Source organism: Stegastes partitus, unplaced genomic scaffold (genome assembly GCF_000690725.1).
Source record: "Stegastes partitus isolate 25-593 unplaced genomic scaffold, Stegastes_partitus-1.0.2 Scaffold1430, whole genome shotgun sequence".
Taxonomy (NCBI): Eukaryota; Metazoa; Chordata; class Actinopteri; family Pomacentridae; genus Stegastes; species Stegastes partitus.
Window position 1 is genome coordinate 163,157 of NW_007579161.1, and position 15,296 is coordinate 178,452.

Genomic DNA, 15,296 nt, shown 5'->3' on the forward strand with positions numbered 1-15,296 from the left:
GTGTGAATGTGAGTGTTCTTGGTTGTCTGTCTCTAAGTGTAGCCCTGTGATAGACTGGTTACCTGTCCAGGTGAACCTGCCTTCACCCTGAGTCGGCTGGGATAGACTCCAGCGACCCTAGTGAGGATTAAGCGGTGTATAGATAATGGATGGATGGATATTCTGATGGTCTATAGCACGGGTGCACAATCCTGCATGTTTTAGATGTGTCCTTCTTCCAACACACCTGATTCAAATAATCAGGATCGTGATCAGGCTTCTGCAGAGCTTGATGATGAGGTGATCACTTGAATCAGGTGTGTTGGTAGAGAGAAAGATCTAAAACATGCAGGATTGTGGCCCTCGAGGACCAGGATTCGACACCCCTGGTATAGCCATACATTTATCTGTCTGTCATTAGTAGCACAAGGAATCTGCACAACAGCCACACTTCGACACGAATCAGGACCCCAAAGCTCTAAACACTAAGCCTTTGCCGAAACCCGGGATCGAACCAGGGACCTTTAGATCTTCAGTCTAACGCTCTCCCAACTGAGCTATTTCAGCTTGTAAAGATAAAGTTTTTTGCAATCTTTACAGCGCAACAGAACTGAGAACTAAACAGGTAAATTATTATTATTATATTATTATTTTAATCCATAGGTAATGGTATGGAAAAACTGACGCCATTATTATTATCCAGTCCATCCACTAACCCGTCTTCCTCTCTGATCTTCACTTTGTCTCGGGATATGAACCATAGTGTTGGTGTGAAATGAGTTAAAAGCCCATCTACCACCCTGACCCCTCAGCATGCTGCATAAACCGTACGTCTATTATGTCCTGCATCCTCCTTCACTCGTGTCCTGACATTTCAAGGAACCGTGAAAAATACGTCATGATTGCTTCACCTTTACTCTAAAAACAAATATGGCCTTTATTATCATCAACTCGACCCGCTGCATGAGGTCAGATTACATTAAAAGGTGCTTGTTGTCGATGTCAGAATAAACAGGCTACAGTCGTGTCCACGTGCGTCATTCAGAAACGCAGCCTAATACGGAGAAAATGAGAAAATTGGCCGCAAATGACCGTAAAAGCAGAGAGATTAGAGTATGTGCAATTCCCGTTTATCTTTATAGAAGTTTGAGGACGACGTCCGCTGTGCACGGCTGTCCAGAAGGGAGAGCAGATAAAAACAAAATGTCCTGGAGAGGCTGAAGGTTGGAGCAGAGTTGTGGTTTGGGGAAAGTAAATGAGAGCAGCAGAGTGATGCATTGTGCAGATAACCATTAAATCAGAATTGACTGCTTTGAGCAAGTCTCCCGACGCAGGAGTGGTGAGGTTTAACACCGCTGGTGGCAACAAAATACACAAAGGAATAGAAGCACGCACGCACAGATACACAAACTTAAACACTGGGCACCGCACAATGAATTGTAAAGTCTGAATACAGTAGCTTCCTCAGAGACGTGCTGCTGTAAAGGACATCTTATGAGTGGAACGAGTTGGCAAATTCTCCATGACGTTAACGTTTTGGGGGTTTGCATGCTGTCTTCTGTCTTGACTTCTGCAACGCTGTTTGCTGTCACTGGGACTAATCCAGCTGTTGATGGTCTAGAAATACTTTCATACTATCGGCTGATTGTTAAACCAAAGCGTCTCATTTTCCTTCCTGCATGTATTAAATGTAGTACAGAGATGTGACCTGTAGAGGTGGATGCTCTGGAGCGCTTCCCAAAAGTCAGTTTCTGTACGGCATCTTTTCTTTTTTAAAAAAAACTTGATTTTTGATTGCAGACTTGATCCTCCTCAGCACGGAGAATGTCTGGAAAGATTTTTTTTTTCCGGCTGCTTCTTGCTGTGGGGGTTATGTTGCTCTAAATTTCTCTTAAAAGTCTCCAAAGGTGTTGCATTGGATTCAAGTCAGGCGATGCAAGACCAGGTCATAGTTTTCACTTTTTTTTTCTTTAGAAACTCTTGTGGTGGTGGAATATTTCTCCTCTGTCGAGCTTCTGCAGACTAAAGCCCCGTTTAGCCAAAACATTGATATTTCAGTGGGCCTTTGGTTTGCACGTAAACGAAGCTACGAGTCACCAAAAACGATCAAATCTGAAAATTGAAAAACTCCGTCTTTACGTTTGTGTGTAGACAGGAGAGGGCGGAGTCTGACGTCACAAAAGCCTCATCATGGTCATACGTGTGCGACCCATGTTTACAGTTTGGCTGCTGTCATAATCATCAGAAATGTTAAAGCAGTGCTTGTTTTTTTTTTGGAAGAAACAATTTTGCTGCGAAAAACGCTTTTGGCCTGTTTGCATTTACATTCAGAAATGTTCTGTTCTGTGGAGGAGCTTCTCTGTCGGTCCAAACAAACGACCCTCGCGCCGTTATCGTCGAAGTAACAGGAAGTAATTCGTGCCATTCGTTGTTGTGTTTTTTTCCAGGATTCTGATTGGCTGGCATGGCTTTATGCTTCTTGTTACACTGCCCCCTATAGGTCTGGCAGCTCATAGCAGCTCGATGGACTTATTTATGTTGGTTTGTGTTATTTTTGGAACCATAGACCCGTTTTTGTAAATACCCGGCTACGTGTAAACGGAGCCTCAGAGTCATCTTGTCAGCCAGGACATTTCATAGGCATTCAGGGTGAAATCTATAAATGTCATCTCCTTTTCCACTCATGCAGCCCCATGTCATCATCTCCAGCTCCGTGCTTCACTGTCAGGATGATGTGTTCACTGCAGTAGTGATGACCAGGTTCACACCAAACATGCTGAACACCAAGGAAGCCAAAGAAGTGTATCTCATCTGACTACAGCATGCGCCTCTAGTAGTTATCAGGCTTCTTTTTGACTTGTTTGAAACAGCGAGCTTGTGTTTTTGTTTTTCCTCTGACACTCCACATAGGGGTCCTTCACCCTGTCTGAGCTGCAAAAGAAACTCCAATTTCCACTGATAACCCCTGTGCCATGTCTGAAGCACTGGCCGGTCTGTTTTTTTTAGAGCTAGATTGTACAAATAACGCACTGTCTGTGGCATCGTTTAGCAGGACGACCACTGCAGCTCTGATTAGTGGTGCTTAGCTTGCTCTTGTTAGTTGGTTAGAGATCTTCTTTTCCTCTTTAGTAAAGTCTCACAATCAGAGTTTTCAGTTCCTCTGGACTGTTCATACGTGGAGCCATGATGCAGACATAGACGGTGACGGCGATCACAAGCGTATTCACGTAAAGTAATTGTTCTCGTAAGAGGAAATACTCTATTTATAAACTCAGAAGTAATGCAAAGATTTAAAATCGATGCATCATTTGACATTTAAAGGATTGGTATTGCACAAGCATGTCCTCACTTCTTCCTCAGCTGTAAGTGACTGTAATTACTTTTAATTTAGTTAAACATAATCAACAATTAGTTTAACTGTCGCAAGTTTAAAAACAACTTTAAAGCCAAGAAAACATTTTTTTTAAAATGCATAATAAAAAATTAAGTATATCTACACCTACCTACAACCTAAAGATACACATGAGAGCAGATGTTGGCATTTATGAGTGTGTGTTGGAATAGAGACGACTGTATTCTACATTACTCATTAAAATGAGCCATGTACACAATGCAGGCAGATCGTCCGTGAGCCGACAGTAAACGATGCCGCTGGATTGTTCTTATTATAACTTTCTTATCTGTTGGAAGCCCCTTATTAGTTTTGCATTGTTTTCTTTACCTCTCTCTCTCTCCTTTAGCTTCTAAAAGTTCAGTTATGACAGGAGCACAAAGAGAGGGATGATTACCCCTTTTTTCATTCTGACCTTTTTACGGCAGAAGCGAGAAACACACAAAGAAATCCGAGCGACGGCACATTATTACGAGCGCAAATGCCACGCGACCTCTTCATTATCAGGGAGAAATGCTGAAGAAGATTTGTGGAGAGTCATAGCAGGAGTGTATTTGTAGTTTTATCTCACAGAAAAATAAGGTACACACTGTTAATTACTAAAGTTAATCACAGTATGATATTTTGCTCTCCTTAGTCTGTTCACATGTGGCTTTTAAAATTGCTTCTTCTTTTTTTTTTTTGGTCATATTTCTCAAGCACAAGGGAACGCTGTCAGAAACCGTTTTTCTGTACCCAGAACATTTTTGGCTTTTTGGGCCATTTCCTGCAGTCAGTATGATTATGTTCTCATTCCTGACAAACTATGCGACTGGGGAGAGAACAGAGACTGAATCATTGTTCCCACCTGCCGAAACAAAACCGAACTAAATGAGTAAACACTCGAGACTTTGACAACGGTGCACTCGATGTGAAGGCAGCTTTACTTTGTACGGAGTAGAGAAAAAAAAACACAGAAAAGGGTAAACAAGGAGATGTCGGCGTTTTAAAACGGTGCTTAGTTTATATGGAAGAAACAATTTTGCTGCGAAAGTCCCTCGCTGTCAGTCACAGGTGCATTTTACTCTATTTGTTCGTACTCGGTGTGTGTGTACGTTCAAATGAGAACCATTTTCAGACATTTAATGTAGTACATCAAATAAATGTCAGGTTTTGGTGTCAGTCCCTCAGACCATGCAGGCTTCTCCAGAAAAAGCCATTCTGCACCCACGTCGAGCAATCATAAAGGCAAAAATCCACTTTAAAAGCGGCAGAGATGCCAGCTCCTCCACTGACAGTAACCTCAATAAACCAGACGGCATCGCAGCCTCCACAAGACTCGGCTTCTTTTTTTTTTTTTTTTTCACTACAGGTGTGACTTTCACTTTTTCTCAGCTGGAAACACTCTCACCCTTTTTATGTTTGCCTCTGTTTCCACCTACACATGCAACCTGACAGCAACAAGTCCAGGCGAGCGCACTGAAAAATCCACCAAGTCATTTATTTACAAAGTAGACAAAGCTGCATGAGATGAAACACAGCATACATCACATTATACACAGACTGCATTTCCACTATTTTCAACATATTTTCCAGTCGATGAAATTTTACCGGCTACTGTAAATGCGGCGTAAAATGAATCTTGGCTGCCGGTTTCAAAACATTTGCATTTTCTTGATTCTTACAAGCTGGACATCGAAGTTAATCACAGCACAATCCATGTTTGCCCACCGTGTCCCGGCTATAATTATATCTGGGGGTGATGCTGCTGTGCATTGCTAAACTCATCAGTCTGCCGTGTGTATGCATGTGCCAGCTGTTGCGATAATTACTCCAAATTGTAGATTTATGACTCTGTTTACCAGCTGGTAGTCGCCAACTCTGCACTAATTTGTTGCAAAAGTTGAGATTTTTGGGAGCTTCTTTCTTCTATTTCTTCTTTTATTTACTCGAGGAACGTCGATACCTTTTTATGTCTGCTGTAGCATCTTATTTGGAGGTGATGTTAGATTTGAAATAACGCATTTCAGTCTTTTACTTTGCACTAAACTCCGAATCAACGACACTGAAAGGGACGATCTGGTCTTTGTGATGTTTTATAAAAATGTCAACACAACCTGAGAGACTTTTCCTCTGCAGCCTGATTACGATGAAATAAAAAAAACATGTGCATGGTTGAGCTGCCCCTGGAGGGCCCCACCAGCAGAGGGCGCTGGAGCTGATCAGCTGTGATGTCACTCTGGTGGGCGGAGACAGCGCCCTCCAAACCGGAAGTTGTACAACATGTGAGAGCACCTGAGGAAACTTTGGATTTTGGTGTCCAGAGAAGGAACTGATGGTTGGATTTGCCTGCTGAGAAGCTCTTATTGGATTTTAAAATCGACCAGAACAGGATGGACGGGATTTGGCTGATTGATGATCAGAGGCAGAAGGTAAGAACCAATCCAGTGGCTCGCTGACTTTGCACCTGAATCAACACAAAGCTCTGTTAGTTAAGTTTGACCATTTTAAAGAGTAAATATTAAATTAGTAAGTTTGAATGAAATGCATTTATCCCAAGGAACAGGTTTGTGAATGTAGTGGTTTAGCATGGAATGTAAAAACATGTTTTTAACAGTATTTTATAAGAAAGTGGTATTTTGCAGATTTTCAGTTTTGCTAAATTACAGGCAGCTACTGAAAAAATTTAGTAAAACATAAATAACAACAACAATAACAATTGCTCTTTTAATTTTTTAAAATTTTGTAATTTAATGTGATGTCTTACATAGTTACATAAAACACAACACTAGTCATATATTAAAATGAGCAATGAATGTTATTTCACAGATACATGCTGCAACTTGTTACATAGAAGGACAAAAATAATATATTTTTTAAATGATGATGATTATAGTAAATAATGGTAATATTAGCTAATATTTTTTAGCTTTTGTAGTTATTTTTGTTTGTTAAATCACCTGTCATATCTATAAATAAAAACACGTGTCGACTGCAAAAAAAAACCAAACAGGACAAAACAAACTAACATGAAAAGTCAGTTTTTTTAAAAACACAGTTTTAATGCATTTGAATCATCTAATTCAAAACAGAGCACCGAATAATATTAGAGTTTCGAACTCAATTAAACATTTATTAGCACGATTTACAAATTCAGAAGTTTCTGCTTTTCATATCAACTCAATACTTTTGTTGAGGTGTTAATTAATTCCTTTTTGTTCTCTATTTGCATCCACTTCACAGGCTCTTATTTAGTTTATATTAATAATCCTGCTTCTACTCCGTTGCCTTAATCTCACTGAGTAAACAGCGTGCATCATTTCGAGTGTAAAGGGCAAGAAAATCTTGTTACACATCCTCTTGAAGCTGGGAGGGAGCAGAAAAAAAATCATATTATCACAGTGTATAATCAACGGCGGGGTCGTGTTGTGGTCAGCGTGAGACTACCTCATTCTGTTGTTGTAAAAACACTTCAATAGATACGGTGTCTAGATAGTCAGCGGCGTGACACCTCAGGTCAGCAGGCAGGCCGCCGCAAACCACCTAATCTCTGCGCCGCAACAAGCCTCCTTTATACTCCCAGCATTAATAACAGCAGTGGAAGCAGAGAGCAAGTGGAGGGAGAGGGGAGTTCTTAGTATGTAGGAATTAATCAGATGTGGTGAGGGCTGTGAGCCAGGAAATCACTGCTAGCTCCGCGTTATCAGGCGCAAGAAGACAATGCAGCTACTATCAAATATGCTGCATTGTTGGAGATTAAATTATGCACAAGCAGCTGGAATAAAGTGAATAAAATACAGCATCTGTCCACAAGTCAGGGATACAACAACACTCACAGGGATCGGTGATTTAACTTCTGAAAGTTACCGACTTATTATTTTTACTTAAGTAATGGATCATTCAGCGCCACCAGCTGATCTTCTATTTGTCCAAACTATTATATCAAACATGTGAACACATTTCACGGCTATACCTGTGAGTGTCTGTATCAGAAAATGATTGTGACACAGAAGAAATCGTGGCTAGTAGATGAGTCTGGTATCAAAATGTAGGAAAAATGAGACCTTTTATTTGCTTTAACTTGTTTTGACCAACCAGCTATCACACATGTTGATCAAGGTACTGAACTCAAAATACACTTTCTAAAGATTTCTCTGGTGAATTATCAGAACACAGAAACACATCCAGGACACCAATGACTCTATATTATAGACATTGAGCTGCTGATGTGCGTAATGTCGAGGAACAAATTGTGGATTGTGACACCTGGAGTGGATTTAAAATTGATTTGCCGTCTTTAACAAAACTCAAATGTGTTTTTCAGCCCTGAAACTTTTGTGTCTACTTGCTGCACTTATGAAGTTATGATGACTCAAAAAAGATGGGAAAAGTAATGCAGATCTTCTTTAACAATGCACCTCTGGGCGCTGCTATAGCTCACCTGGTTCAGCTGGTGCCCCATGTACAGGGGCTGTAGTCCCTGATGAGGAGGTCATGAGGTCAAATCTTGTTCTTTTCTGCAGTTCCTTCCCTTATTCTTCTCCCCCACTTTCCTGTCTCTCAAATTGCACTATCAAATAAAGACCAAAGAAACCCAAAACAATGCACCTCTATGTGCTCTCAATGCTCATAAATACTGATAAGCACTGAGGTGATGTTCTGCTTCATTCAATACACTAAAGTTGTTAAAAATCTGCTGATTCTCAGAAGGTCAGATGGGAACTTTTAGTTGATTTTATAAGGACGGACCACAATGTGTTATGTGCTGGTGCTTCACTTGTAATGGAATATTCTTACAATGTCATGTTTGACCCAAGCAAAGAGTCTGAGGGCTCCTTCTGCAGCCAGACATAGAGACTAGACCTCCACTCAGCCACACAGTGCAAAGCAGTTTGCAGCAGTAAACAGCTGCCTTCCCGTTGCTTGAAAGGCACTCGCATGGCCTCGGGTTTGTGCTTCCCTTTTTAAACATTTAGCAATCTTCTTTCCATATCATGAGATCCAGATCATCCTGGATCTACTGCAGAGCCCAGTTGTGCATCATCCGGCCGCTAAAGCATGAAACGTGGCTGTGAGAAACGCAGTTATTACAAGCGAAGAGTCAACAATGTGCACCCCGCTACTGCCCAGGGATGTTTGAACACTGAGTGACTCAACCATCTGCTTCCTCACGCCGTCTTTCTTTCTTTCTCTCTCTCTCACACACACCCCTTCTTCAAGACCATCCCTCCTTGGGGAGCATATGCGACGCAGCGATCCAACACTAATTCTACTGCCTCTGCTCAGTATAATCCAATCTGCTCTACTGGGGGAAACAAAAAGAGAAGAGGAGCCACAAACAAATAAACAAGCCCCGGTCCTTTCTCACAAGATCGAAGCATCCCTTTTTCATACACATTAGTTTTGATTTAATTTGACCACGTGACGCTTGCCAGTAATCTACGGGTCCGTGCCCCATTTCTTTCTCTTTTTTTTCCTTTTATCAGATACTATACTTAGATAAAGCAAAAAAAGGAATTACTGATTGGAACCGCTCCTCCTTTGCATGTCCCTCTAGAGGTTTTTTTAGAAATGTAATCATTTTAAAATTCAGGCTGCTCCACTCGCACCAGAAAAAGCATGAATATTTCACCCTCCGCAAATGAGGGCTCCGCATTGAATTCCTTGATGGCAGTGATTATGACACAGTAATTAGCGCGATGGTTGCATGATGATGATTGTCATTATTGTGCCCTCATCAAAGGCTGTCAATCACAGCTCATGGGGAGCTAATAACCGTGATTAAGAGAAAATGAGAGGTTGTCTTTAATGTATATAAAGCGTTGCAATGCCAGTGGAACAAGGATATTCAAGCAAATGTGCTCTTCAAATTAAAGATCAAAAGATGGCGATTATATTCACATGTAGGGACGGCTCGCTTACATATGCAACATTAGCAAGCACACACAGCTAACGAAGGACGAGCAGTTGTTTTAGGAAATTATAATTAATAGCATGCAGGTTAATGGTGGAAACATGCAGCCGGCTTTGAGTTCAGAACATTTACATTTTCTGTTTAAAGTAGAAGGGTTTTCATACATTACAGCAAATACTCCTGACGCTGGGACGGGGGAATTATCCGCCCGCAGAGTGCAGTACATTTCTTTTTTCTTTTTTTTTAAAGGAAGAGGAGTTCACACAATTCTATAACAGCCTAAATAGAACGCCACGAGGCAGATTCCACACCACATATTTTCTCTGCTTTCTCTAATATTTTCATTAACTGCCTCTGACTCCCATCCTTCTTCCTGCGCAGACTCCCGAGCCGCTCTGTTTCGACTCCCTCTCCCCTTGAAAATTTAAGTCATGCAGCAAGCAGATTCCTGAAAAGCAAGGGGGTGGCGGCGGAGAGAGAAATACCTCCAAGGATTAGTAACTAATCCAGGCTTTGGTCTGGGAGTCTCTGGCCTCTGTGCCTCCTGTCCTTCAAAACACTGGGAGCTCTGTCGGCAGGGTCGCCGCTAATGGGTGGGGGCTTCAGGGGTTTACAAGGAAGGAGTGATAGGGCTGCTTGTTAGCAGGCCAAGGGAGTATTAGCTGCTTGTCTTAGTTAGAGAGGGTCCGCCGGTGTGGGATTGGGTGTGAGAAAGAGTGGCCGCCTTAATGTGAGAGTCCAGGTTATCAAATCAGCGGATGATTTATCAGTTCAGGGAGCAATTTGTACCGAGATCTTGGTGTCGTTTGTTGGAAAAATGAGACAGTTTCTGGTTTTAGTGCTCGATGTACTTCACTGGCCTGAAATTCTAAAAAATATTCAAAGTCGGAAGGTAAAAATGTGCATGGCTTCATTAAATATAGGCGATGTTTTATACATAAAGGTTATATAAGTACATTCAGGTCAGGTGGGAACGTGTCTTTGAACTTGATAAAACTTGAACTTGTAAAAGTCGCTTAATTTTCCAGAAAACTGTTCGCAAGAAAGTCTCATCTGTCCTCGTGCACATAAGCTGAATATAGAAGCCAACACATGACGGTACAAGAGATGTACTGAACCAGCATCTATCAGATCCCCGATCAGTCGCTGAACAACCTGCGTGGGTGAGAAAACAATAATCTACGCGGGCCTGGAAGCACAGCCAACGAGCCCGTGATTAAACTTTTGTCGTACTGTTCGCAAACATGACTCACCCATGTGCTTGTGTCGGTGTGCAGCTGCTAGCTTTAACTAAACCGCTGAAGCACACGTGTGGATCTTGTTTTTGGTTGTTACTCATCAAGCAGCTTCAGGTACTTGTCAGCCCCCCCGGGACTGCAATAGAGCAGGCTGTGATCCGCAGCCCAGGAAAACCAAGATGGATTACAATCGTTCCTGTGATCTGGTTAGTGGAGACACATGAGAGAGAGAGAGAGTGTGACACTGACGAGCCTGAACGGGGCCGGAGAGGCTCTGTAGCAGCAATGCCCAAAATAAAAACAAAGAGGAGACTGCGTGTGATGCGTCACGTATTGCGAGCAATTTTATTTAAAGGTGCAGGACGGTGAAGTTACAGATTACAACTAGTTGAATAGGCCTCACCTCAATGTCTGAGTGTCCAGTAGCCACTAAAGCTGCAGAAAACAATGCAGAAGGCCTTGTCCATCTGAGCTACTGTAGAAAAATGGCACTGCAACATGGTGGACTCCATGTAAGAGGACATACTCGTTTGTAGATCTGCTTTTGTTGCTCTGAAGTAAAGAAAACTTGATTTGTATGATCAGATTTATGCACTAATGAAAACATTATGAATATCTTATTCCATTTTAGGGCTGCAAGGTGGACAGTGGTTAGCACTGTTGCCTCACAGCTAGAAGGTCGCCGGTTCACGTCCCGGTGAGGACACCCAGGATCTTTCTGCGTGGAGTCTCCCTGTGCAGCGTGGGTTCTCTCCGGGTTCTCCGGCTTCCTCCCACACAGTCCAGAAACATGTTGAGGTTAATTGGTGATTGTAAATTGTCCGTAGGTGTGAATGTGAGTGTGCTTGGTTGTCTGTCTCTAAGTGTAGCCCTGTGATAGACTGGTTACCTGTCCAGGTGAACCTGCCTTCACCCTGAGTCAGCTGGGATAGACTCCAGCCCCCCATGACCCTAGTGAGGATTAAGCGGCATATAGATAATGGATGGATGGATTCATATTCCATTTGAGTGCGTCGCAGTGGTGTAAATGCAAAATCAATACACATCCTTTCTTTTACATTTACACTCCAAAAGAGAAGCTGTGAGAACGTAAGAGAAGGAAGAATGAGATCGTGGATACAAGCGGCCGAAATGAGCTTCCTCTGTTGGGTGGCTGGGCTCAGCCTTAGAGATAGGGTGAGGGGCTCGGACATCTGGAGGGAGTTTGGAGTAGAGCCGCTACTCCTGATTGTCGAAAGGAGCCAGTTGAGCTGATATGGACATCTGATTCGGATGGAGGTCTTCCAAACACGTCTATCTGGGAGGAGACCCCGGAGCAGACCCAGAACCCGCTCTTGGCTGGCCTGGGAACACCTCGGGATCCCCCAGGAAGAGCTGGACAGCATCGCCGTGGGGAGGGAAGTCTGGAATGACCTGCTGCCCCCACGACCCGAATCCCAGATAATGAGAAGAAAATAGGGGGAAAAATGGAAGAGAAGCAGTGCCACCAAATCTCACACTATTAGTAGCGTCTGAGAGACCGGTGTGAAGTTTTACTCTGAAACCCCGAGGAAGGAATTTCCATGAGTCATACTGCGATACACCCGAGCTGACGTGTGCGTGTTAGGAAGGCAGCTAACAGAAGCTTATTTTACCTCTTGAATTATTGCAGTTGTGTTTAATTGTGATTTCGCCACGACCGCTGTCCAGGGTGCTGAATTTGGGGCTCTCGGTGACATTCAGGGACCTTGTTGCTCCTGATTCTCACTGTTGAGTCTTTAAATTTCAACATCCATCCTCCTCTGTCAGTTCTTCCTGCTCATCCAACACCTTTTGTCTTGAGCCACTCGGATTAGTTTTTGCTTTTCTGTTCTGGAAGTCCGGTTTTGCATCAACCTAAACAAAGGAAAGACGTCTGATATTGCAAATCAGTCAAGAAATTGTTTTTTTATTATTAACCAAATGCACAGATTTAGCAGAAAAAGGCCGTGCTGCTCCACGTAGCAACGAGAACTGATTGAATGTTTCCAGCAACAAAACTGAGCAATGACTTCATTCTGTTTCACGGTGCCGGAGTACACAATCCAAACAGTGAAATGAATATTATTGTCCTTTATTTTTGCGCCACACATGTATAAAAGTCTCCTCCTGCGGGCTGAGCTGGAACGGCTAGCCGTGACTCAGCCTCGGCGTTTGGGACTCGGTGTTCCAGGGCAGTTATGTGGCGAACAATATGCCGCGCTGTCAACGGTGCACTTACGTGCTCGTGTTTTTCTCTGTGCCGCTCGCAGTTACTTCCATGCTAGTCACTTAACTGAACAGCTTCCAGTCTTCTTTACGTTGTTTCTGTCTCGAAATGAGTCACAGCTCAGCACCCGCTCTGTTCTGTCTCCACACATAATTACGTGATTGATGTGTGTGGACAAGCAGAGGATGACGTGCAGCGTCGTTCTGTTGGATTCTGTCAATCACACAGAGGTGAGCTAAACCAGGGAGGAGTGGGCAGGCCTTTCAAACTCTGCCGTTCTAATTAAGGATGGACAATGAATAGGAGGCCTTTTTTTTTTTTTTTTACCACTTAACAGGCAGAAAAATATCATCAAATGCACAGTTCAACTGATATAAACTCATTCTTTGGCTTCTTGAAATCAAATTTAATCCAATACAACAGCGCTACCATAACTTTATGAGGTTTTTACAACTTCAGGTTGTGGAAAAAGTTAATACTTTTACTTTAAGATTAGATAAAACTTTATTAATCCAGATGGAATTTCTTGTGCGAAAAATATTGCTCAGAAAAAAAAACAAACAAATGACATAAGAATTGCAGTGCAGACAGTAGAAAAGCAATAAAGTGTGATATAATACTGAAATAGTTTAAAACATAATTGAGCTAAAATAGGGACAGAGTAGAACAGCACAAAGTAATGCCTGCAATAATGCTGAGGTAGTGAGTAAAGTCACTCATGATGATGTAAAGAACAAAATGAAGTCTTGCACCTAAAAGTTAGACGAACAAACTGTCATTTTAACTTTCATGACATTGAAACTGTTGTACATAAAAGTGAAATAAGTCACATATAATCAAAATGTTACACATGATAATGAAATATTACACCTGAGAAATCCATCCATCCATCCATCTTGTACATAAAAGTGAAATAAGTCACATATAATCAAAATGTTACACATGATAATGAAATATTACACCTGAGAAATCCATCCATCCATCCATCCATCCATCATCTCTACACCGCTTAATCCTCACTAGGGTCATGGGGGGCTGGAGTCTATCCCAGCCGACTCAGGGTGAAGGCAGGTTCACCTGGACAGGTAACCAGTCTATCACAGGGCTACACTTAGAGACAGACAACCAAGCACACTCACATTCACACCTACGGACAATTTACAATCACCAGTTAACCTCAACATGTTTCTGGACTGTGGGAGGAAGCTGGAGAACCCGGAGAGAACCTACGCTGCACGGGGAGAACATGCAAACTCCACGCAGAAAGAGTGTCCAAGTGTCCTCACCGGGACGTGAACCGGCGACCTTCTAGCTGCGAAGCAACAGTTGCACAACTTATTGAGTTATAATTATTCATTATATTATTATGATTTATTTATGTTTATTGTTGAGGTCACAGTTGGTGGTGGCTGTGCACTGAAATGTATTACATTTGCAAGTGTTTCTAATATTTTGTCCACCCCAAAATATACATAAAATAGAATGAAGATGTTTTTGAAAAAGCAGTGCAAAACAGAGGTACTTTGACAGAGGTGAATTTGGTACGAAAGTGACAAAATTAGGACACAATCACTCTAAAAGTTCACAAAATAATCTTAACACCAGAGTTTTTCTTCATTCTTGAAATCAAACTCAATCCAATTAAACAGCTCTGCCACAAATCCTACTTTTATGAGGCCTCTACATCTTTGGGTTATACTAATGAAAAATGTGAAAAAGGGTGATATTTGTAGTTTGTGTTTATCCTTGAGGTCGTGTCGGATGGTGGTGGTGCACTCAAAAGTGTTTCAAATATTTAATTCACCCCATAATATACATAAAATAGAATTATCAACTTTCTGACATCAACAAAAGCTAAAAAAACAAACAAAAAGCAGAATTTATGGCAGAATTCTTTCACTGGATTACATTGCATTTTGCAGGTGTTCCTATTAAAGCGTCCAATCAGCGCCAGTTGGGTATTTTTTCAACAGTAGTAACTAAACTGTAGCCTGAATTGCAGCAAAATATGATAATTAATTTATGCAAAGACCGAAGGAAATCATGTTTTGACGTCTTTAGTTAGCACCACAGCTCTCGGATTTCTTGCTTTTTAATTGTTCCAGTAATAACCAACCTGTCATCTCCACACAGAACAGACTTCAGAGCTTTAGGGTGGAAGGATAATGTCTTCAAGCCTGTGGTCAGAGCAGAAAAAAGAGCTTCAGAAGTAATTAGGCTGGGCCGTATTGTCTTTTCCTTCCCTTTGTTGTTTTAAACTCAGGAGGCGATTCCGTCTGACGCAGAACTGACGAGCTTCTCCGAGAGATGCTGAAGTGACAGAATTAAGAAAATAACGTCAACACCAGAGCTTCAGGTTACAAGTTAATGTTCTCACGCTGATGTGTTTTGACTTTTATTCTAGCGCCACGCTCATCCTCTCCTCCTCCTCCTTCTTTTTTTATTAAGAATAAATTATCTTGTTTGAGTGTGGAGGAGATGTTTAACTACTGCAGTGGCCAGTGATACACAACACGTTGCACCGCAGCATCAAGTCTCGCTCCAAAATACATCTTAAAGGACAAATTC

At 42.0% G+C, this 15,296-nt stretch overlaps 1 non-coding gene across 1 annotated transcript; it reads right to left on the minus strand.

Annotated features, from left to right (window-relative positions):
- Positions 1-473: 473 nt before the first annotated feature.
- trnaf-gaa (transfer RNA phenylalanine (anticodon GAA)) lies at positions 474-546 on the minus strand. Its single transcript has one exon. It is a non-coding gene; the product is annotated as a tRNA-Phe (tRNA).
- Positions 547-15,296: the final 14,750 nt, after the last annotated feature.